Source organism: Salmo salar, chromosome 10 (assembly GCF_965601325.2).
Source record: "Salmo salar chromosome 10, fSalSal1, whole genome shotgun sequence".
Lineage (NCBI taxonomy): Eukaryota > Metazoa > Chordata > Actinopteri > Salmoniformes > Salmonidae > Salmo > Salmo salar.
Genome location: NC_138300.1, coordinates 73,317,421 through 73,341,877, shown reverse-complemented (window position 1 = coordinate 73,341,877; position 24,457 = coordinate 73,317,421). Strand labels below are relative to the sequence as shown.

The 24,457-nt window shown below is 41.9% G+C and overlaps 1 protein-coding gene across 4 annotated transcripts in view; it reads right to left on the bottom strand.

Annotated features, from left to right (window-relative positions):
• Positions 1–24,457, bottom strand: part of dgkzb (diacylglycerol kinase, zeta b) — a 113,767-nt gene that overhangs the window by 68,362 nt on the left and 20,948 nt on the right. The window lies entirely within an intron of this gene.

Sequence of the window (24,457 nt, the reverse complement as noted above, 5' to 3'; positions counted from 1 at the left end):
GTTGAAAAATATTATTATTAAGGAGTGGGCCTTTAATGTCTGATGAATCTGTACAACAAAAGCCATTTAATGAACTGAGTATGTTCCCCCTGGAAATGGTTATTTATTTATTTAACTAGGCAAGTCAGTTAAGAACAAATTCTGATTTTCAATGACGGCCGAGGAACAGTGGGTTAACTGCCTCGTTCAGGGGCAGAATGACAGATTTTTACCTTGTCAGCTCGGGATTGCGATCTTTCAACCTTTCGGTCACTAGTCCAACGCTCTAACCACTAGGCTACCTGCCGCCCCACATTACAACAGTGGCCGCAGCAGTAATTCTGGGCACCGTGCCAGTGAACTAGAATAATACACTATCGTACTGGTGCACCATTTCCACTCATTTGATTCAAATTTGTCTGAGTAAGTGGGCCAGTTCAGAGGTCATCTATCTGTCCCCGAAAAGGCTATGAGAACACACGTGCATACACATACAAATACATAGATTTTTGAGTAAACTATCACTTCTTTGAGATTACTGTTCTTCACAGCAAATGGTATTTAAGACACCATCTCTCATTACTTTACCACGTGATATAATATCAAAAATGTATCCAGTGTTCAACTTCATGCATTCATGGCTATTGACATGGATAGACCACTTCTACCCTGGCTGGCTGTAACATTTACATTCAATCAATGATAACACCTTGACAACAGCTAGCCTTTGCGGTGAGCCGTGAGGTGAGCAGCACTCTAGGAAATTAAGCCGGGTAAACCTGCTGCTTGTCCTGATTATCACCACAGAGGCGTCGTGACGATGTTCACAGCAGATTATCATGAGGCTTCTCTGACCTGTACTGCTTCTGCCTGATAGGAACTTCACTATTTTAGCACTTTCTCTTCGCTCTCATTTGGTGCCTAGTGGCAACACCTGCAGCTGCTTTCACTCGACAGCGTGTAAACTCAATTAGACCCTATTTTAAATCATCTGATATTTTTGTGTTGTGCACGCCATCGGTTGAGAAACAACATGCACTTGAAAACAGGGTGGCTGTCATTTTAATCACCCCTTTTCATTTCAGCCAGACATCACATTTTGTCTTCAGCGACTTAGCGAGATGAATCCCACACAACCCAAAAACGTATTGTCACACTCAAGGCTTCAATTGGGTGGGGAGTGCAGTTGAGTGTTCCACTGCTTCTATCTTCGGGGGAAAACTACTTTGAAATAGATACCTGTTTAAAATGAGTCAGGCAGCCAGTCAGTTTCAGGTACAGTTAAACCACCACCATGTTACATTAATAACTAGCTAGTCTATAGTCGGGGTGTGCATTACGTCTGTAGGGCAGTACCACCAGTAGTCACATTTTAAGCAGCTATGGCTGATGCTGTGGTCAACTACCAGTGAGGTCAACTGAGGGGGGAGAGAACCAGATTTTCAGCCATTTAATTATTTAATGATTTATGATTAACACCCTGTTTATAAATGATACTCATACAATATTTCCATTAGCTTCCTATTTATTATTCCTACTAGATGTTTGAAAATGTCCACTGAAAAGTCTTCACTTACAAAGAAAGCCACTTTGGCCTTCCCTAAATAACAACTAGATTTGCTGCCACTATATCCAATACAATAACGTGTTTTTTTTGGTAATAGGTCGTAATCTTGAGAGCTTTGAAGAAGCAAAGAAAATAATGATGTGATAACGAAAGAACACGGTCTGTGCATCACTCACAATACTGACTGTGATTTCTCTTTTTTCAAATTGAATATTGTACAGTATTTACACAGACAACTAAAACTCAAGTCAAATGCAAATTCAATATACTGTATGAGCTAAGCTTTAATCAAACCTTTAATCAAACCAATTGATAAGAAACCAAAAATCACAGTCCTACATTTGAAATACAACTACAAAATCACTGACGACTCTACACTGACTTCTCTTCCAATGGTTAGGAAAAAGTAGTAGTATACAACCTGAGATGGAGGCGCTCAATCAATCAAGCTTCTCTGTTGTCAGCAATAAAAACACATTAAATCAGGAAGAAAGAAGGAGAATGAGGGAGAGGAGGGAAAAAGAGGGGGGAGGGATAGAGAGAGGAGGAAAACCTAAAGGAGGAGGGCTGATCTAAGAGTGAAGGGTGTGATCTATTGGCCCCTGCTAGAGTCTTGTTAGTGTGGGAGAAGCAAGGGAGAGAGGGAATCAGAGAGAGAGACACAGTAAGCTGCCGTTTTAAAATAACTCAAGAGATAACAGGATGAACTAACTCTGTAAAGCTTATGAGCTACACAAACTCTCACTCACACACCAGGCTACGAGAATGAAGATACATGCACAAATACACACACACACACATGCAAACGTGCACGCACACACACACACACACACACACACACACACACACACACACACACACACACACACACACCTTGCATACTTTGATTTTAGAGTGAACTATCACTTTACTTCCCTGGTAATGGGTAAAGTACTGTTAATGCAAATGGTTTTCTAGCCAACTAGCCACTTTACCTCTTTCCAGTTCCACATCATATAATAATATTTACTTTAGATCAAGTATGCTTACACTGTTTATACCCATTCATGGCTATCAACATGAATATACCACCAATACCCTTCTGACTGTAACTGAACTGAAAGCAGCTGTGGGTATAAATGCTATAATAACGCTATATAAACTGCGTCTGTGACAGCACTGAGAACAGCAGCTGGATGTTTATTCTACACTCTTGTTTGTGTTGGCTCACTTCACTCCGCCCCTTTCTAGATAACAAGCCCTGGTAGTAACCACTCCAACTCTCTCCCATAATGCATATCATTACCACTTCAAGGCCCTCATGCTGTTGCATTATGGATCAGTTAGCTTAAAACTAGGAAGGAGTTTGAATTTTAATTCAGCAAATATATAATGACAGTGTGTATTCTGACAGAAATCAAACAATTTTCAGACCATTCCAAATACAGTACTTAATTAAGTTCATCCTCTGCCACCATTGTTACACTGTATCCAATTAGCAAGTACAAAGGTATAATTTACAAATGTATCTAATTACTAGGTTTGGATAATAATGGAGTGCTATGGGTTGTCTTGGTTGTTACCATGGAGTCATAGGTTATGCGTCCAAAATGGTACCCTATTCCCTATAGTGCACTACTTTTGACCAGAGTGCAATATGGAACGTAGACATGGTAACCAGCAGACCCACCAACTCAAAGCAAGGTGCTTTAAATAAAGAGTGACTTTTACATTTATGACACTCTTCCTCAAGTCACTTGTATTGTTTACCTGCAGTGTTTTCTGAATGGTTCATACACACACACACACACACACACACACACACACACACACGATACAACTCAAATTCATTTCTTAGACCACACAATCCATAGTTTTAGGCTAACAATAGGCTATATGCTTTTGATAGTGGGTGTGAGGTGGAATTCACCTTTCTGTCCAATGAGGTCATATCTGGGCAATATTTCTGTCCATTGAGGGGACCCCTTTTGGCTAAAGAGCACTCTCCAAAATCCTGTATTACCTCTTTAAATGATTATCATAATTTTTCATAATTTTCCCAAATCAACAGTTATATAGCGTTCAAGCTACCAAAACAAGCAAGGAAACACTGTTTTGATAGTAAACCAGCTAGTCAGACCCATGACTCATTTCTGTCTGTCCCCTGGCCCTAAGAACGACTTTAATTCTTAATTCCGACGTATTCGGTTCTCCTGTAAATAATACTAGCATCCAGTTGCATTTTGATAATGTGACAACATAGATCTGGCAAGCCCCATCTCCTTGGATTTCGTTTCACTCTTGAAAACAGACACTGCCATGGCACAAGAGAGAAAGACAGACACGCCTGTAAGGATTGACCATGCCTCCTGCAGGAATTTGACCCTTTGTGAAGGAATTGTGCAGGGGTTCTGCAGGAATTCTATAGAACTGACAGAGTATGAATTATCCTGCAGAACTTTTAAAAGTCCTGCACAAACATGACAATTCCAGCATGATTTCTAGGGCTATTGAAGGAGGAGATAAAATGTGTGTGGAGGTGAGTATACATCATTTTGTATATAGCTAGCTAATTAGTTTTGTGTTTGCCGAAATATTTTTCATGAGTAAGTTAGGTGGCATGTTCTCTACCACTGGCTGTTAGCTAGCTAGTTTTGACAACAACAAAAAAAATACTATTCAGTACTGCCAACTCTCATGCATTGGGCATGAGACACGAATTTGTCCCTGCTCACATGCTAATAACTCTTATTTCTCACGCATTGAAAAAAGTACTGCTTTTATTTCTAATTAATCCAGTGCTTATTTCTGGATTAATTATTTATAATTAATCCAGATAACTAGCTAGCTAGCTAGCTACCTCATTACAACTTAGTTAGGTCGTAGCTCATACAAATGTATTGTGAATTGTCATTTTGAAGTGCATTATCAAAAAGCTTTGTCCTTTCTTTATAACAAAATGCAATTTATCATTTGGCTGTCTATTGTATCACCCTGTCACAGGCCCTCTGACTCAAAACCACCTAATAAGATGGGGAAGTATATTGGTTTATGAGGATTGCCTGCTGCAGTTGTTCGAAAGATGTCCAGTTTGCAGCTGAACATGCAACATAGAGAAGACAAGCAAGGGTACCACCATTTCCCTCGCTGTAAGCATTCCTATAAATATATTCAGTGTATATTCAGTGCGTTAACTTTTCAACAGTGCCTCCAAATCATTTTATAATCAAAGCATATGCATCTACAATTCTACATCACAAGCACTGTAACCGCGGCAGCTTCACCCGGGAGATCCATAATATTTCTGCCATCGCACTGTGAACCACGGCAGATTGAAGCTTGTGATTGGTTTAGTAAGAGAATGGGACCCAGGTGATTTGATGTGCGTTTGTAAAGAAACGCCCCTCATGATTACATGTTGACCACACCGCTCGCGTCGCGTGTGCAAGCATTGCAAAATAAATGTACACATACACGTTATTCAATCATTGCAACCACACTGCTCGCGCACGTCAACGAGCGTCTGTGTAGCCAGGCACTAAAATAGAACTTGGTTCTATTTGTGACACTTGACAGACTGCAAGTCCCGCCTCTCCCATCTCCTCATTTGTTTTTACGAGCATATACCCACGTGGGTGATTGAAAGATGAACTGAGGTCCACACTCCAGGTCAGTTGGTAATGGTAATGCACCTTAAAGTTGGTTGCCAACCGCCATATAAAGTCCAAAGAAGAAGAAGCCTGAAGGAGGAGCGATTACTAGAAACAAACTCGGTTTACCCTTTAATCTGTGGAGGACCTTGTGCATTTCAGGTAAAATAACAACCCAATGATTATATGCCAGGACAAATTAGCTAGCAACAGCAAGCTAGCTAGCTAAATTGCCATAAAGAATTAAACATTTTCGACCAGTACCCAAATGAATATAGTTGGTTCAGAGTTCGTTTTGATATTTCCATCTGCGTGTCCTGATCGCGTCTGGTGTGGGTGGACAAAATCAACATGCGCGTAATGGTGGACGCGCAAGAGGTCTGGTCAGCATGTTAAAGTGGAGTGCAGCCACGGCAGACTGGACAGACACTTTCGTTCTATGCGCTGATCAAAGTTTCTGAACTCAGTTGTCAAAAGGGCAGCACAGAAACTTGTAGCGCTGTTTTGATAAACATAATTGTCAAGAAATGAATTTGCTGTCACTCCTGTCCCTGTCGCAGAATGCTTCCTTATGACAGCATGTGATAATAGGCTATAGCCTACTACTAGTGATTTAATCTACCACTTGCATTAGCCCATATATCCATAGGCTACATTATTCACCTCGTTTGGTCATTGGCAACTTTGCACTAGGTTCATTAGCCTGTAACAACAAAAAAAGCAGAATTCAGCAGGAATTGTATGTATTATGAACATTATTTTGTCCAAACAGATAATGAACCCAAAATAATTAACTGTGTAACTGATTCTAGTGGTGGGACAATACATTGTATGATCATTTGGGCTAGGTGTAGGGCAGGTCAGATTTAGGTCATCTTGTCTTCAGGAGATTTATTATCCGATTCATTTATTTGGTCTTTCACAATAGCAGATAATCATTAGAACAATTCCCATCCCCTCAATGGGCAAAAATACACTGCTCAAAAAGATAAAGGGAACACTTAAACAACACAATGTAACTCCAAGTCAATCACACTTCTGTGAAATCAAACTGTCCACTTAGGAAGCAACACTGATTGACAATACATTTCACATGCTGTTGTGCAAATGGAATAGACAACAGGTGGAAATTATAGGCAATTAGCAAGACACCCCCAATAAAGGAGTGGTTCTGCAGGTGGTGACCACAGACCACTTCTCAGTTCCTATGCTTCCTGGCTGATGTTTTGGTCACTTTTGAATGCTGGCGGTGCTTTCACTCTAGTGGTAGCATGAGACGGAGTCTACAACCCACAAAAGTGGCTCAGGTAGTGCAGCTCATCCAGGATGGCACATCAATGCGAGCTGTGGCAAGAAGGTTTGCTGTGTCTGTCAGCGTAGTGTCCAGAGCATGGAGGCGCTACCAGGAGACAGGCCAGTACATCAGGAGACGTGGAGGAGGCCATAGGAGGGCAACAACCCAGCAGCAGGACCACTACCTCCGCCTTTGTGCAAGGAGGAGCAGGAGGAGCACTGCCAGAGCCCTGCAAAATGACCTCCAGCAGGCCACAAATGTGCATGTGTCTGCTCAAACGGTCAGAAACAGACTCCATGAGGGTGGTATGAGGACCCGACGTCCACAGGTGGGGGTTGTGCTTACAGCCCAACACCGTGCAGGACGTTTGGCATTTGCCAGAGAACACCAAGATTGGCAAATTCGCCACTGGCGCCCTGTGCTCTTCACAGATGAAAGCAGGTTCACACTGAGCACATGTGACAGACGTGACAGAGTCTGGAGATGCCGTGGAGAACGTTCTGCTGCCTGCAACATCCTCCAGCATGACCGGTTTGGCGGTGGGTCAGTCATGGTGTGGGGTGGCATTTCTTTGGGGGGCCGCACAGCCCTCCATGTGCTCGCCAGAGGTAGCCTGACTGCCATTAGGTACCGAGATGAGATCCTCAGACCCCTTGTGAGACCATATGCTGGTGCAGTTGGCCCTGGGTTCCTCCTAATGCAAGACAATGCTAGACCTCATGTGGCTGGAGTGTGTCAGCAGTTCCTGCAAGAGGAAGGCATTGATGCTATGAACTGGCCCGCCCGTTCCCCAGACCTGAATCCAATTGAGCACATCTGGGACATCATGTCTTGCTCCATCCACCAACGCCACATTGCACCACAGACTGTTCAGGAGTTGACGGATGCTTTAGTCCAGGTCTGGGAGGAGATCCCTCAGGAGACCATCCGCCACCTCATCAGGAGCATGCCCAGGCGTTGTAGGGAGGTCATACAGGCACGTGGAGGCCACACACACTACTGAGCCTCATTTTGACTTGTTTTAATTAAGGACATTACATCAAAGTTGGATCAGCCTGTAGTGTGGTTTTCCACTTTAATTTTGAGTGTGACTCCAAATCCAGACCTCCATGGGTTGATAAATTGGATTTCCATTGATTATTTTTGTGTGATTTTGTTGTCAGCACATTCAACTATGTAAAGAAAAAAGTATTTAATAAGATCATTTCATTCATTCAGATCTAGGATGTGTTATTTTAGTGTTCCCTTTATTTTTTTGAGCAGTGTATATACTAATTAGTGTGCTTATCTCAGCAAGAAGACACACTTCTTACCAATTTTTCTGGTGTAATTAGAGTATTTTAGATCTGATACGCCAACTTGTATCTGATAACAAATGTACAAAGTTCAATGAGAGCTATGCATTTTGTAAACATTTATGGAGAGTGTTGAATACAGGCTAAATCATAAAATGAGATTAGGCTATATTGAAATGACCCTTGCCGGGCCTCCCGAGTGGTGCAGCAGTCTAAGGCAGTGCTAGCAGTCTAAGGCAGTGCTAGAGGTGTCACTACAGAGCCACCTACAATTCCCCTCATGGCAGCTTCTTGTCATTGTTGCTACTGTAGCTATCTGGCCATCCAAAATCACAACAACACATTGACTTCTGCCCCATTGAAACGTGCACATAGTTTTCGTGACGTTGTCAGCTAACCTGCCTATTCAACTTTAAAATAATCCTCAATACACCTGACCTGTGATATATATATATATATATATATATATATATATATATATATATATATATATATATATATATATATACATACATACCACCCTGGTCATGGGCCTAAGCCATGTGAAAATAAATATTTTCCTGAACCCTCCGGCTAGGGGTGGAACATATACATTCATGATAGGAAATCTTACTCCAAGCTACAGTATCTTCAAAAGGACCCTACCAGCCCTGCTAATTTAAAACTTGTTTTTCCATGGAAAGTGACATATGAGGTCTGATATCACTCTTGCTATGTCTTTTTGTCACAAGTTAGGCTATTTTTTCAAAGTGTTTTAAAACTGATGGATAGATTTGATTTTCCATTACTACTACAGTATATAATTTGCACTACTTTATAGCTGTTTTTCATGTAACACACACACAGATGTTCTGCAGTTATATTCTGAACTCTGCCCCTCATCTCTCTCCTCTCCAGTTAAGACGAGCCTATAAACAATAGTGAGACTGACTACCACAGAAGGCACACTGGACAGCCATGCAGGTGCAGGTAACACCACACAGTTTCAGCCTCTCATTTCTCCCTTTAAAACGGAGCCTAACACACATGCAAATCACAGATGTTGTTGGTATTACAGCCATTTTAAAACCAACTATCCCCAAGTTTACCATTGCAGAAATCTGTTTCCCTCCTTCACACATACTGTAAGCTGTTCATGTGATGTCTCACTCTTGTTACAAAATATGCCTTTACCATATTTATTCAAAAGCTCATATTTTCTTCCTCCTAGGAATCATCTTTTATGCAGTGCTGGTGAAATGGACAATCAAACACGTCCGCTGTTGCTGCATTGAAATAATAAAATTACCAATGCAATGTTGTGCTTTCTGACCATTCATTTGAAAGAATGTGGATTGTTCTACAGTTAATTCTCTCTGAAGGATAAGAAAGGGATCCTGCAGGTTATCCTACAGGAAAGGGTTGTTTTCCTGAACGACTACCTGCAGGATTCATAGGACTTCCTATTCCTACAGGATATATATTCTGCAGATCCTGTAGGACTTTTTTGGAAGAACTGGTTCAACAATGCATGCTTCCAGCAGGATGTACAGCCAGCTATTGTTTGCATGCCATGCTGAAGTACCCTACTGTAAATAGGCGGTTGCATCGGTCCCCAAGTCTGCACCAGTAACGCTAGTCTGGTGTGCAAGGACCAGTGGTGGTGAGTATAACCAGAGATACTTGAAAATAATAGCTTCTCTGGTATAACTTTGTTAACATTATTGCTGGTTATGTAGCCCACTGGGCACAAATGTCAATTCAACATCTATTCCATGTTGGTTCAATGTAATTTCATTGAAATCAAGTGGAAACAACATTGATTCAACCAGTGTGTGCCCAGTGGGAGGTAGTTATCCTTTGATAAAGCGAGGCAGGGTAGCTAACATTAGGTAGTGAGGCAGGCTAGCTTACGTTTTTGCTAACATCAGCGTAGTTCGCTAGCTAGATAACTAGCTAGCTAGCTAGATAACTAGCTAGCTAGCTACCTCATTACAACTTAGTTAGGTCGTAACTCATACAAGTTTACTGTGTATTGTCATTTTGGTTGTGAAGTGCATTATCAAAAAGCTTTGTCCTTTCTTTATAACAAAATGCAATTTACCACTTGGCTGTCTACTGTATCAACTTGTCACAGGCCCTCCCAGTCAACACCACCTCATAAGATGAGGAAGTACATTCGTTTATGAGGATTGCCTGCTGCAGTTATTCGAGAGATGTCCAGTTTGCAGCTGAACATGCAACATAGAGAAGACAAGCAAGGGGACCCTCAGCATCACGCAGAGATGGCCTGGGAAGACAATTGAATCAGGTTGGTGACATCTGACCTGGTCAAAGGTCAAAAACAGTTTCAAGTTCTGTCCCAATATCCCTTCATAACCTAGCCTGGTGGCAACAGTCTGATCACTGTGTTTAACATTCTATTTCACTTTCACTTCACATATCATGATACATGAAGTGAAATAGAAAGGTGAACACAGTGATCCGGTTGGTTCCACCATGCTAATCATAACCACCATTGATAATGTAATCAGTGCCCGGTGTGTGTGTTTGTGTGTGACCAACCAGTAGTATCTTTGATGAAGGGCCAGGAGCTGATCTACGCTGCCATGTCCATCCTACGCACAGGTTTGCTACGCACTTTTCAGTAGTTGGTATTCAGACTTACCTTATGCAGGTGTGTAAAGGGCTTTGCAGGCGTGGTTCCCTTGTGCGCACATAATACTTAAAATTCAACTCCTGAAAACCCTCCCACTTGCTGGCCAACATCATATCTCGTGGAGTTTTCATTCAATTGCATAACGTTAGCCTAATATGATCCACTAACATTAGCCAGAAACAACTTCACGGACGTGACAGAGGCAAGAAAGGTAAACAGAATGGAATGATGCAAATAGAAGAATACTAACACTAAAGTGACAGTTAGAAATGTATGTGGGTATTACTGACGGTGGCTCCCAATAGCAGCTAACAAGTAGCGGCTGGTCAGCCTTTTTATGAAACCGCCGCGGCTCTTTGTTTATGGACTCCATTTCGAATGTGAACAATTCTGCTGTGGTCACAAACATGAAATAATGTCTTAAAAAATATTATATTAATGAACGTTTTGTTTTAATGATCCAAATTGTAAAATAAAATGGAGAAAAACCTGGGCATATAATTCAAGCATTCTAAAACTCATACATCAACTCGGTTAGTTCAGCCCTATAGAAGCCTATAGCTTGGGTCTCCAAATTTCCTCAATGCAAATTATGAGATTCGGAAAAACGGCACAGCTATTTATAGCCTACTTCACTGTGGAAAAGGGGCCGCAATACATGTCATGTTGATATGATTTTCAGTTTCCATGTGACTGGTTTCACATTTGTCTCCAGGGATCATAAAGAAAAAAAGAATCTAAAACAATTGCTGTGTAATTACAATACCCTTCTCTAAACGGGTTACTCATTAACCTAGCTCCTATCAATTAATAAATTACAGTGCATGGAAAACGCTTTAATTTCTATTGGAAATAAGGCTTTTTCGATTTGGTACCGACAGGTTCGCTGGACCTTATTCATGGTTTCCTTGCGTCAAATTATGAGGGAATTAAGTCACACCTCCACCACACTATAATCCTTAGATCTCCACCCCGAACAAATAGCGGGTGAATAGCATGCTATTCTCGTGCTTAAGTTCAAGGTCAGAATACACATAGAGAAGTGCATGAAAAGGGAATTACGTTCCATTTACGCACGCTTAACTCAGGTCGGAATCGGCCCCTTGGAGACATGCAAGATGATGTGATGGGAGTCCTGACCAACAGACAGGAGTGATAATGATGTCTCTTAAGAGAGAGTGACCTAGCACATGGCATAACATTTTTACTAGACAACTTTTACTTGTATTGTCTCATTTCATTATTGAATTGACTGGTAATAGCCGATATGGGGGAGTGAGAAACCCTGTGTATTCTGAAACAGGATCAGGGAATTCCTGTTGTATACGGGAAGCCACACAGGAAGGTATGACCACAGACGTTTCCCAAGATAGCCCCATTACCACCAGACAAAATTCTGATAAGCACAGTGTCTGTATCAGCTAGGAATGACAATGAAAGATAAAAGGTGCACATTGTTATATTAGCAGAACACTGCTTCTATGGAACGATGTAAAGGGTTGTCTACATGGACAGGTTACTACATTTTAAAACACTTAGTTTAGAATATACAGTACCAGTCACACATTTGGACACACCTACTCATTCCAGGGTTTTTCTTAATTTTTTACTATTTTCTACATTGTAGAATCAGGCCCTCGAGGACTGGAATTGCCCACCCCTGCTTTAAGACATGAAGGTCAGTCAATCTGGAAAATGTCAAAGTTTCTTCAAGTGCAGTCGCAAAAACCATCAAGCGCTATGATGAAACTGGCTCTCATGAGGACCGCCACAGGACAGGAATTGAGATGGTGTGGGATGATTTGGACTGCAGACTGAAGGAAAAGCAGCCAGAAAGTGCTCAGTTTATGTGGGAACTACTTCAAGACTGTTGGAAAAGCATTCCTCATGAAGCTGGTTGAGAGAATGCCAAGAGCGTGCAAAGCTGTCATCAAGGTATTGGGTGGCTACTTTGAAGAATCTCAAATATAAATATATTTTGATTTGTTTAACACTTTTTTGGTTACTACATGATTTCATATGTGTTATTTCATAGTTTAAGTCTTCACTATTATTCTATAATGTAGAAAATAGTAAAAAATAAAGAAAACCCTTGAATGAGCAGGTGTGTCCAAACTTTTGACTGGTACTGTGTAAATAAATTCAGCAATTGCATTCTTCTCATAGGCTATTGACCTATTCAACGCTTCCTCCGGCATCTCACTATACATCTGCCTGTAGTTATTGAACTCAACATGCAGGAGATTTGTTTGTTGTGATTGAGTAGCAGGAAAAAGCTGTGGGAAAGCTTCTGACAGATAAGTAACACCCACATCAAACCACAACCCAACTCACGTTTTGCTTCTGTTATGCCCGCCAGCACTTCTTGTCAGGCAAAGCCAAAAAACGAGGCCAAATCAGCAGGTGTAGTTTCCCCTTTACAACAAATGTGCCCAAATATCAAATATTGGCCAAATGCATAGATTATATGTATGATATCCGGTAGATACCTTTCTTTGTACCACAGTCAAGTTTTCATAGTAAAACTGAAAATCATACTACGTCTAGCCAAGACAGTAGCTAAATTGTTCGGATGTATCAATGCTACCACCTAGTGGGTCATAGAAGTACCAGTAGATCTCGTACCTCCCTGTTCAAATACACTTACAAAATTACACGTCAGTATGTTCCTTTATTTTAAACATTTCCCTTTAGGGGACCTTAAGAATGATACATTAATGTTTCAAACACCTGAACATGTTTCTGGGAAGATGTCTTAAAAGCTATGTGAGCTATACTCTACCTCCTCTTTTCAATTTGTAGACCCAAATGAATTCATGACTCTCCTTGACACCTCCCTCCCTGTCCCTCCTCCTTTCAGTCTTCTTCTCATTCCCCTCTTTGGCTATGCTTTCGACTGCTCCTTTGCTCTCTCTCTCTCCATATTTGTTCTTTGCTGCCCCTTTCCCCTCCGACTGTGTGTGTCCTAACCCAGGTGCCACTAATGTCCTATCTCCTCCTCATTCAGGTCACAGCAAAGCTGCCCTCCTAAGTCTTCTTCTCCCGCTCTCTCTAGCTCCTCGCTCTCTCTCTTTCCATCTCTTCTCCATGCTGACCCTTTCCCCTCTAACTTGTGTGTGTCCTAACCCTACTGTAGCTCCTCTCCTCTCCCATCTCCTCTGCAGGACACAGGAGAGCTGCCCTCCTGCGCTGGTGCTGGCCTGGTCCCCAAACACACGAGTACACTCCTGGGCCTTCCTCTGTGACAATGACCCCATAGTATAAATAGAAACAGGACAAAGTGGCGACAAAGATAGCCCAGGAAATGGGTCTGTGTAATCCCTGGGTCCTGACTGCGTCACTGTGATGCGCGCAGTGTATGCACGTGTCTGTGTGTCTCTGTGTGTGTGCACGCTAGCAGCGAGTCTCATCACACTCCAATCAGGTTTCATTTGACCTCATCCATAACGGTTTGTCTGGCCATAGGAGTAATTGGGATCACTCTTCACATTTCCCCAAAAGATAAAATGACAACATTTTCCCCCAATGTCGGCACTAATGCCCTACGCAACATGTGCAGCATTAGATTAGCAAAAAATGAAATAGCACATTATCCAAACAGGTTGTCACATGGAAGCCTTTAGCCTAGCGTATTTACTTCACAAAAGGTCATAAATTCAAAGCATGCGCATAATTCACACTGCCGGACTGCGCACCTGACTTGAATGCAATTAGTAAACCCTACAAGAAACCCCTACAGTAGGCCTCTAGCCTATAAAAGAATGTATCCCTCTTTGAGCTGTAATTGTGAATCTTCAGACAGTCACAAATTTGATAGGTCTATACACAATTCACTACATAGGCATCACTGTCACAGACATGAAGTATCTTAACAATTCAGAGAGGCATGAGGGAAAATTAAATATTCTACTGTTGTAGAGCCTAGGCTATTTTCCTATCCAGTCCCAATCCCACTGAAATCCAAAATCCTGACTCCTGTCTCACATGAAAATTCCTAACTTTTATTCTGTAATCCATAGGTTGCATTACCAAAGAACGTCTCTTTCACCTCCATGTCAAAATACCGTTCTAACATGTTCCCCTCGTACCCTCTCGTACTTACTGCCAATATGAGAGCTTCGGTAGAGAATGTGTGTTCAACAAATGGTATGAGAGTAGATATGGATATTTTCTAAAGTTGAGTTGGTCCCCGTTAAAATACCTTGATATTTTAACTATTTCTACTCTTCATCTCCCCGTTGTTCATGAGCTGATCTGCTATCTGTATAATCATCAACTCGATCTTGCCAAATATAGGAGATATGTCATTCGTTGAAGGAGGTTATCTAGCAAGTTTAGGAACTTTGGTCATTTCACTTTTGTTTGACTGCCATTACAAAGTAAGAATGTTTTGACAACTCTATACTCGGAGTGCGCTCTGTGAGTCCTCATCTCTTTGCCGAGATGCGCTGGTCATCAAAGAGAGTAACTATCATTAGTACATATCAGTTTAATTTGCTCTGAAACCTTTACAAGGCGGTGCAGCCAAGCCGACAAGGTGGCGCAGCACTGCTCTTATTTGGGGAGAACCCTGGCATCTTGACCATATCTTGGTTTTAAACGCTTTAAAATGGGCACTTCCGATTTTTGCGGTATTTCCAGCGACTCTCAAGATAAATATGAAGTATTCCCCGGTCTTGAAACTTGGGTCGATTTTCAAGAAAATATGAATCCCTAGTCTGGCCCAAGGGATCCCAGTTAAGCTGGGATAGGGACGGTCTTTTTAGTCAAGCCCCATTAGACAGATGCATCAAAATGGATTGGGAGTCAAAATGTAAATGTATTTTAATTGCAACAACCAATTTAAAAAGAGAACATTTTGCTTCAGCCTCAGCTCATTATCGAAAACCAGTAAGAGTTCACATCTCTCCATGTCACCACAGTTACTCTATCCTGTGCCTCATCATCAGAGATGCTGGCAGCGCATGTGCTGAAGCAGCATGGGAGAGAAAATGACCAGCTGGCCGTACACACACACACACACACACACACACACACACACACACACACACCTAGTGGCCGTGCTCTGTCACTTTCTCTCACACACACAAACACACACCTAGTGGCCGTGCTGTTACACAGGAGCCCAGGTGGCAAAAATGGAGAGAAAAAGAGAGAGCGCTGGTCTGGATGGCATTATCAGATTACGCCAAGCTCAGTGGCTAACTGCTCGCAGACATTAAACCCACCCTACAAGTGCCACCTCACCTTCAACAGGGAACCAGCGACCCACCGGTAGAGAAGGTTATTTGTGTATTTTGGTTTCAATGGGGCGGAGCTGTGGTACAATGGATGTCAGGTGTTCTGGGTGGTGTTCATTTGGCACCAAACAGAAGAAAATGGACTGAAACAGGGAGGGACAACCTGGATTTAACAGGGGGGGCCCCTGTTTTCAAGAACTAAGAGCTAATTCACCCTTACATTAGTTGTGACGGAAAGGCCAAGAGAGTCCAACTATACATGGCCTGACAAGTGTCGTCTGTGGGTCACCAGCACCCAAGGACAATTCAGTTTTATTCCAATGTCATACAAATTCAAATAGAGGGAAAATAGAACTTTCTCATAACATTGAACAAACAGACACAACTGACTGGCTCATAACACACACACACAATGATGATTCATCAGTCAGGGGGGACTGGTTAAATGTGTGTGGTTGTTTGGTGTGACTGACTGGACATGACAGTTGTTGATGAGCAGAGAACTGCTACAGAGGCAGCCACAGTCTGCCTTCCATCTGTGTTTCTATCACCGCATTTGTATCACACTAAAATAAAAGCAAATGATCTGTGCACAGATTGTAATTCCTGAACAAGATATTAACACACCAGTAAAACGCATACAAACACACACACAAGTAAAATGCACCCACACATTTTACTTGACATTTTAGTAATTTAGCAGACAATCTTATCCAGAGCGACTTACAGTTAAGTGCATTCGTCTTAAGATGGGTAGGTAGGACAACTACATACAGTATCTTAGTCATGGTAAGTACATTTTTCCACAAGAAAGAGGCTATCAGCAAAGAAAATGCTAGTAGGGGAGAAACAAAGTGCGAGTGTTAGTTCACAAAAGGCTACTTACATTTTTTTTAAATATTAACTACACGCATGCATATACATGATCCCACACGCGCATGCATGCCTGCGCGGAAACACGCAAGTAAACGCACCCACACACACAAAGTGCTACACACACACACCATTTACGGGTCTGTATTCAGCTTTATGATGTCATTCCACTGAGAAACCAGATATTCAAGAGTACCTTGCACAAGTACAGTGCCTTCGGAAAGTATTGAAACCCCATTACTTTTCCCTCATTTTGTTACGTTACAGCTGTCTTCTAAAATGGATCAAATAAAAAAAATCCTCAGTAATCTACACACATTACCCTATAATGAAAAAGCGAAAACAGGTTTTTAGAAATGCTTGCAAATTTAAAGATAAAAAACAGAAATACCTTACTTACATAAGTATTCAGATCCTTTGCTATGAGACTCGAAATTGAGCTCAGGTGCATCCAGTTTACATTGATCATCCTTGAGATGTTTCTGCAACTTGATTGGAGTCCACCTGTGGTAAATTCAATTGATTGGACATAATTTGGAAATGCACACACCTGTCTATATAAGGTCCCACAGTTGACAGTGCATGTCAGAGCAAAAATCAAGCCATGAGGTCGAAGGAATTGTCCTTAGAGCACCGAGGCAGGATTGTGTCAAGACATAGATCTGGGGAAGGGTACCAAAAAATGTCTGCAGCATTGAAGGTCCCCAAGAACACAGTGGCCTCCATCATTCTTAAATGGAAAAAGTTTGGAACCACCAAGACTCGTCCTAGAGCTGGCCGCCCGGCTAAACTGAGCAATCGGGGGAGAAGGGTCAGGGAGGTGACCAAGAACACGATGGTCAATCTAACAGAGCTCCCGAGTTCCTGTGTGGAGATGGGAGAACATTCCAAAAGTACAACCATCTCTGCAGCACTCCACCAATCAGGCCTTTATGGTAGAGTAGCCAGACAGAGGCCACTCTTCAGTAAAAGGCACATGACAGCCCGCCTTGAGTTTGCCAAAAGGCACCTAAACACTCTCAGACCATGAGAAACAAGATTCTCTGGTCTGATGAAACCAAGATTGAACTCTTTGGCCTGAATACCAAGCATCATATCTGGAGGAAACCTGGCACCATCCCTATGGAGAAGCATGTTGGTGGAACAATCATCCTGTGGGATGTTTCGCAGCGGCAGGGACTGGCAGACTAGTCAGGATCGAGGCAAAGATGAACGGCACAAAGTACAGAGAGATCAGATCCTTGATGAAAACCTGCTCCAGAGCGCTCAGGACCTCAGACTGGGGTGAAGGTTCACCTTCCAACAGGATAACGACCCTAAGCACACAGCCAGGACAATGCAGGAGTGGCTTCGGGTCTCTGAATGTCCGTGAGTGGCCCAGCCAGAGCATAGACTTAAACCTGATTGAACATCTCTGGAGAGACCTGAAAAAAGCTCTGCAGCAACGCTCCTGATCCAACCTGACAGAGGTTGAGAGGATCTGCAGAGAAGAATGGGAGAAACTCCCCAAATACAGGTGTGCCAAGCTTGAAGCATCATACCCAAGAAGACTTGGAGGTTGTAAATGCTGCCAAAGGTGATTCAACAAAGTACTGAGTAAAGGGTTTGAATACTTACAGTACCAGTCAAAAGTTTGGACACACCTACTAATTCCAAGTCCATATTAAGGCAAGAACAGCTCAAATAAGCAAAGAGAAATGACAGTCAATCATTACTTTAAGACATGAAGGTCAGTCAATCTGGAAAATTTCAAGAACTTTAAGTTTCTTCAAGTGCAGTTGCAAAAACCCATCAAGCGCTATGATGAAACTGGCTCTCATGAGGACCGCCACAGGAAAAGAACACCCAGAGTTACCTCATCAAGGACAACGACCCTAAGCACACAGCCAAGACAATGCAAGTGGCTTTGGGACAAGTCTCTGAATGTCCTTGAGTAAAGGGTGACGGAAAAGCAGCCAACAAGTGCTCAGCATATGTGGGAACTACTTCAACACTGTTGGAAAAGCATTCAAGGTGAAGCTGGTTGAGAGATTGCCAAGAGTGTGCAAAGCTGTCATCAAGGCAACGGGTGGCTACTTTGAAGAATCTCAAATATAAAATATATATTGAATACTTTTTTGGTTACTACATTATTCCTTTACTTTAGATTTGTGTGTACTGTTGTGAAATTGTTAGATATTACTTGTTAGATATTACTGCACTGTCGGAGCTAGAAACGAGCATTTCACTACACCCGCAATAACATCTGCTGAACACGTGTATGTGACAAATCAAATTTGATTTGATTTTTAATGCATTATTTCATAGTTTTGATGTCGTCACTATTATTCTACAATGTAGCAATAGTAAAAATAAACCAAAACCCTTGAATGAGTAGGTGTGACCAACTTTTGACTGGTACTGTATGTAGTAAGTAAATGTACTATTTCAGTTTTTTGTTTTTATAAATTAGCAAACATTTCTAAAAACCTGTTTTTGCTTCGTCATTATGGGGTATTGTGTGTAGATTGATAAGGAAAAAAACTATTTAATCAATTTTAGAATAAGGCTGTAACCTCACAAAATGTGGAAAAAGTCAAGGGGTCTGAATACTTTCCGAAGGCACTGTATATAAAGAAACCCTTTCCAGGTGAACCCTTTGTGTTTTGAAGGTGAAGGACTTGACCAAGGCATAACACTACTATATTTACCAGGAAGTTTCCAGCTATCATTTTATTTCCTCAAAATTTATGAGATGATAATTCATGTCCTATCTTCATGGCTTGATCTCATTGAAGAGTGTGATAAACAAACTATGCCATTCACATAAAGCATAGGTAAAAGGAAGGACAACATTGACAACTAAATCACAAGGGTTCCTGTAAGGTTTCCTGAATTTATAGCATTGCTTTTAACACCTTGAGGTTGTGGCCAAATATATTGGCACCCTTCCACTTTTCTTAAATAATTCCGTATTTCTTCTAAATTAAGTCACCAAACATTGTTATTGGATTTAACATTGCAGAACAAAAGTTTACCGTTTCTATTTAGAAAATATAGACAAATGGCATGGAAGGATTAGAGAAGTTTGCTGCTGAAGAGTGGGCCAAATTTCCAGTCGAAAGGTTCAGCAAGCTCATTGATGGCAGTTACACTACATTACCAAAAGTATGTGAATACCTGCTCATCGAACATCTCGTTCCAAAATCATGGGTATTAATATGGAGTTGGTTCCCCTTTGCTGCTATAACAGCCTCCACTCTTCTGGGAAGACTTTCCACTAGATGTTGGAACATTGCTGTGGGGACTTGCTTCCATTCAGCCACAAGAGCATTAGTGAGGTCCGGCACTGATGTTGAGCAATTAGGCCTGGCTCGCAGTCGGCATTCCAATTCATCCCAAAGGTGGTTGATGGGGTTGAGGTCAGGGCTCTGTGTAGGCCAGTCCACACCGATTACGACAAACCATTTCTTTAATACATTTTTTTGTGATAGCAAATTGGTAGTTACAGTCTTGTTCCATCGTTGCAACTCCCCTACGGACTCGGGAGAGGCGAAGGTCGAGAGCCACGCGTCCTCCAAAACACGACCCTGCCAAGCCGCACTGCTTCTTGACACACTGCTCGCTTAACCCGGAAGCCAGCCGCACCAATGTGTCAGAGGAAACACCATCCAGCTGGCGACCAAGTTCAGCTTGCAGGCGCCCGGCCCGCCCCAAGGAGTCGCTAGAGCGCGATGGGACAAGGAAATCCTGGCCAAACCCTCCCGTAACCCGGACAACGCTGGGCCAATTGTTTGCCACCACATGGGTCTCCCGGTCACGGCCAGCTGTGACACAGCCTGGGATCGAACCCGGGGCTGTAGTGATGCCTATGACAGTGCTACATTGAAAGTCACTGAGCTCTTCAGTAAGGTCATTCTAGTGCCAATGTTTGTCTATGGAGATTGCATGGCTGTGTGCTCAATTTTATACACCTGTCAGCAACTGGTGTGGCTGAAATAGCCGAATCCACAAATTTAAAGGGGTATCCACATACTTTTGTTTATATAGTGTATCTTGGCCAAAGGCTGTGCAATCAAGTGCTAGCTCCGGGGTGGCAATAATTTTGTCCATGCTATTTATCTTTATTTTCTAAATGAAAATTGGAAACTTCTGCAATGTCGAAAATCCAATAACAAGGTCTGAAATTTCAACTTACTTTAGATGAAATTGGCAATTATTTAAGAAAGGTACAAGGATGCCAATATATTTGGCCGCAACTGTACATACTGATATTTATCCTTTATTTTCAAAAAGTGTCAGATATGCATTCATCATATACCTTACACAAGTCTGACATTCATTGTCACAAGCTACACCCCAAACAGTGAGGCAAACTTTGTTCAAGTCTGAATGAATGCAGGTGCCCTTTCCTCCACATTATAAGAGTGTTGCTAAGTGGGTTTTGGTTATGCACAATTGTAATACAAATCTCTGGTCACCAATAACACGTCCACTCGGAAAAACCCTTCCACAGAGCGCAGAAATATGAGTGGTAACATTAACCACAACAACACAGTTGAATGATGTTTGGCTCTTATGGTCAGTTACTGACTTTTCAAAAGAACATCAAATCCTCTATGCAGTAGCAAAGCCTTCACTAAAATATAAATGACTGTTTATACACTTGACTTGTCTGTCTTGTTTGCATTGCCCTGAACATGACTGAGCATGTTGTGATCCCTCTTTGCTTGTAGCCTTGGTGCATTTCCGTTGAGGAGTTAGTGGTGAGGTGGCTACTGTAGTAGAAATGGTTCCTGACCCATTGGTTTTCCTCATTTTACGATAGCACGATTCCTCTTCAAATGCGGCACCCAAGTGTTTGAGTAACATAACTCATGAATAATAAAAAAGATGGATGCCCGCAACACAGATGCTGACGAACAAATAATATAATTTTTGGGGATTTGTTTTGTATTGTTAGGTATTACTGCACTGTTGGAGCTAGGAACATAAGCATTTTGCTACAAAATGTGTGTATAATAACATGTTATTTTATTTTTAAACAACAACAAGGCCCATATTCACAATCCATCTCAGAGTAGGAGTGATGATCTAGAATTAGTTTTTTGTTTTTTACCTTTATTTAACTAGGAAAGTCAGATAAGAACAACATTTTTAATGATGGCCTAGGAACAGTGGGTTAACTGCCTTGTTCAGAACGACACATTTTTACCTTGTCAGCTCAGGGATTCGATCTTGCAACCTTTCGGTTACTAGTCCAACGCTCTAACCACTAAGCTACCTGCCGCCCCAAGGACCAGGCCCAGCCTTTATTCATTATGATCTAAAAGTCTAAACTGATTCTAAATCAGCACTCCTGCTCTAAAAAGCATCCCAGCCATCTAATCTAATCTAGTTGGACAGAGAAAGAGAAACACAAGCATTGAAACATAAACATACAGTAAGTTAAAGCGTCACGTTGAAAATGATCCTCCTCTTCACACAATCATTCTATCCCCTTTAGTCACTAGATTATGTACATTATAAAATAATTGTTGGTCTTCCCCTTTTAATACTACACTTACAGATCAAAGAAAAAGGGGACGTAGTGCCAGTTTGAGTGCTCAGCTTACAAAAGCAAAGGCCCTGGGGCTTTTGATGGTTTTTTGGCCCCTTTAGGGTTTATTTCTGAACTGGTTTAAAGTGGGTAAGAGAGCTGCTGTGTGGCCCTACTTCTGATTGGGACTAACCAAATCCTCAGCACACGAGAAATTGGCACGTTGAATTCCCCTTAAGGCCTTCCCACACTGTATGTTGGATTCAGTCTTTTACGATTGTTACATGTCACACTGTGAGATGTAACCATTGTTACATGTCACACTGTGCGATGATACAAAATACAAATATTGATGTCAACCTGGCCAAATTGTACGATTTGTTTCAGTTCTGTCGTCACATTCTGCGATTGGCTTGCGAAGCTACGTCAGCCGACGTAGGCTACGTCAACTGCAGCGGTGTATTTCATCTGCACATGTGCCAGCACCAGCAGCGCAAGCCTCCCGACTGAGTTTTAGAAATTGTTTCACATACAAACTTTATATGTCCAAACTCAGAATGAAATAGCTTCCCAAAAATAACATGGTCCCTGTGGTAGAACGTTTATATTGATTGACGATTTTGTGCATTTATCAAACACCCATCAGGTAGCCTGATTTCAGATGTGTCATGTAAACAAGATTATTAGGGAAATCATTGTTCTTGCAAAGCATGTACATCTTGAAATAAAACAATTATATTAAATCAGTTCAGGCCGTGTTTCTATTGGTCAGTCACCAGGAACAGCAAAAAATGTCTGACATTGACAGAACTTTGTCGGAGCCTAAGACCGCACGCAGTGGTACTTAAATCGGAAGACCTACACCCTGTCACACTGAACGAGCCAAGACGTCCGACAATCGTTTATGCGATGTGGACATTTTGTCTGGGACAGCAAAATCAGGGTATAAGACGGCAAAAATCCTACAGTCTGTTCGGGGCTTTAGTTCCCCTTGGTAGCAATGAGGCTCCCAGCTGGGCCTAAAAATTACAGTTTTTCATTAATTGCTCTGCCAATCCATTAAAACCCGCTATATTTAGAGGGCCATGGGAGATCGCGCTGTGAGATTAATGTAACGGCGTGATTAAATTTGAAAGTGCACTTGTTACCTTTTAATTCACGACAGCTTAAGCATATCTCGGATCGGTCGTTGAAAGCATAATGAATGCTTAATGTACACAAGGTCAAGTCATGTTGCAATTACTGCTGTATGTATCATGAGGAGGAAATACATTAATAGTTGTTGAACCAAGTAGATGGCACTCAGGGTCACTAGCCTTTCCCACTACAGAGGAAAATGAACTGTTGTACTGAACACTAAACCACAAATTTAGTATCCCTCTTGTTTACAATAAAGACAAGAGCATACCTCTTGTTAACTTGATTTTGACCATTAATATACTTAACACCCCGTTAACTTTAGACAATTTGACCCGACTACATCAAGGCTCATGAGATGGTTTCATTGCATACAGTTAATGACCAATGATAGAGAGAACTCACAAAATGGTACTATAATGCCAAGACATAGAACGTTGATTCGGGCATACAAAGTTTGTATGTGAAACTATTTCTAAAATGCATACTTTCAGTTTTTCCAAACTCAGTTGGGAGGTTTTCACTGCTGGTGCTGGCACATTCACAGATCAAATACACCGCTGCAGTTGAAGTAGCCTACGTCGAAACAGTACTATAATGGCAATAATTTTTTTAATTGTTCTTATTTAACTAGGCAAATCAGTTAATAACAAATTCTTATTTACAATGACGGCCTATCCCCGCAGCCAAATCCTCCCCTAACCCGGACGACGCTGGGCCAATTGTGCGCTGCCATATGGACCTCCCGATCACGGCCGGTTTTGACACAGCCTGGGAATGCAATACAGTGCTTTAGACCGCTGCACCACTCGGGAGGCCAAGTGATATAAGACACGACATTGCACCTGTTAAGACTCCAGTGACGCACCTGACTGGATAGTTCAAGGGGATGAAACGGTCACCAGTAAAACAAAACAGGAAGCTCTCCAAGACAGTAAACTGAAGCTGAGAAAGAAACAAGTGGGAACACACTTGGAAAGCACCTGTGACTGCAGAACAGCACTGATCGTCTGATGCTAAAACTGTTTGTTTTAGTTCAACTGAAGACCCTCAGTGATTATCTGGCCCAATGATAGGCTTCGGCGGCGCTGAACAAGTTCAGAGAGAAGCGTAGCTCCCAAATTTCCATCATGACTCTCATTCTGTGGTTTAACTCTCACAGTCACACCAATACCGTAGCATCGTTGTGTTAGCCTGCTCCCAGATCTGTTTGTGGAGTCTTGGAAATGGCCATAGGAGTTGGAAAGACAGCACAAACAGATCTGGGACCAGGCTGTCATTGTGTCA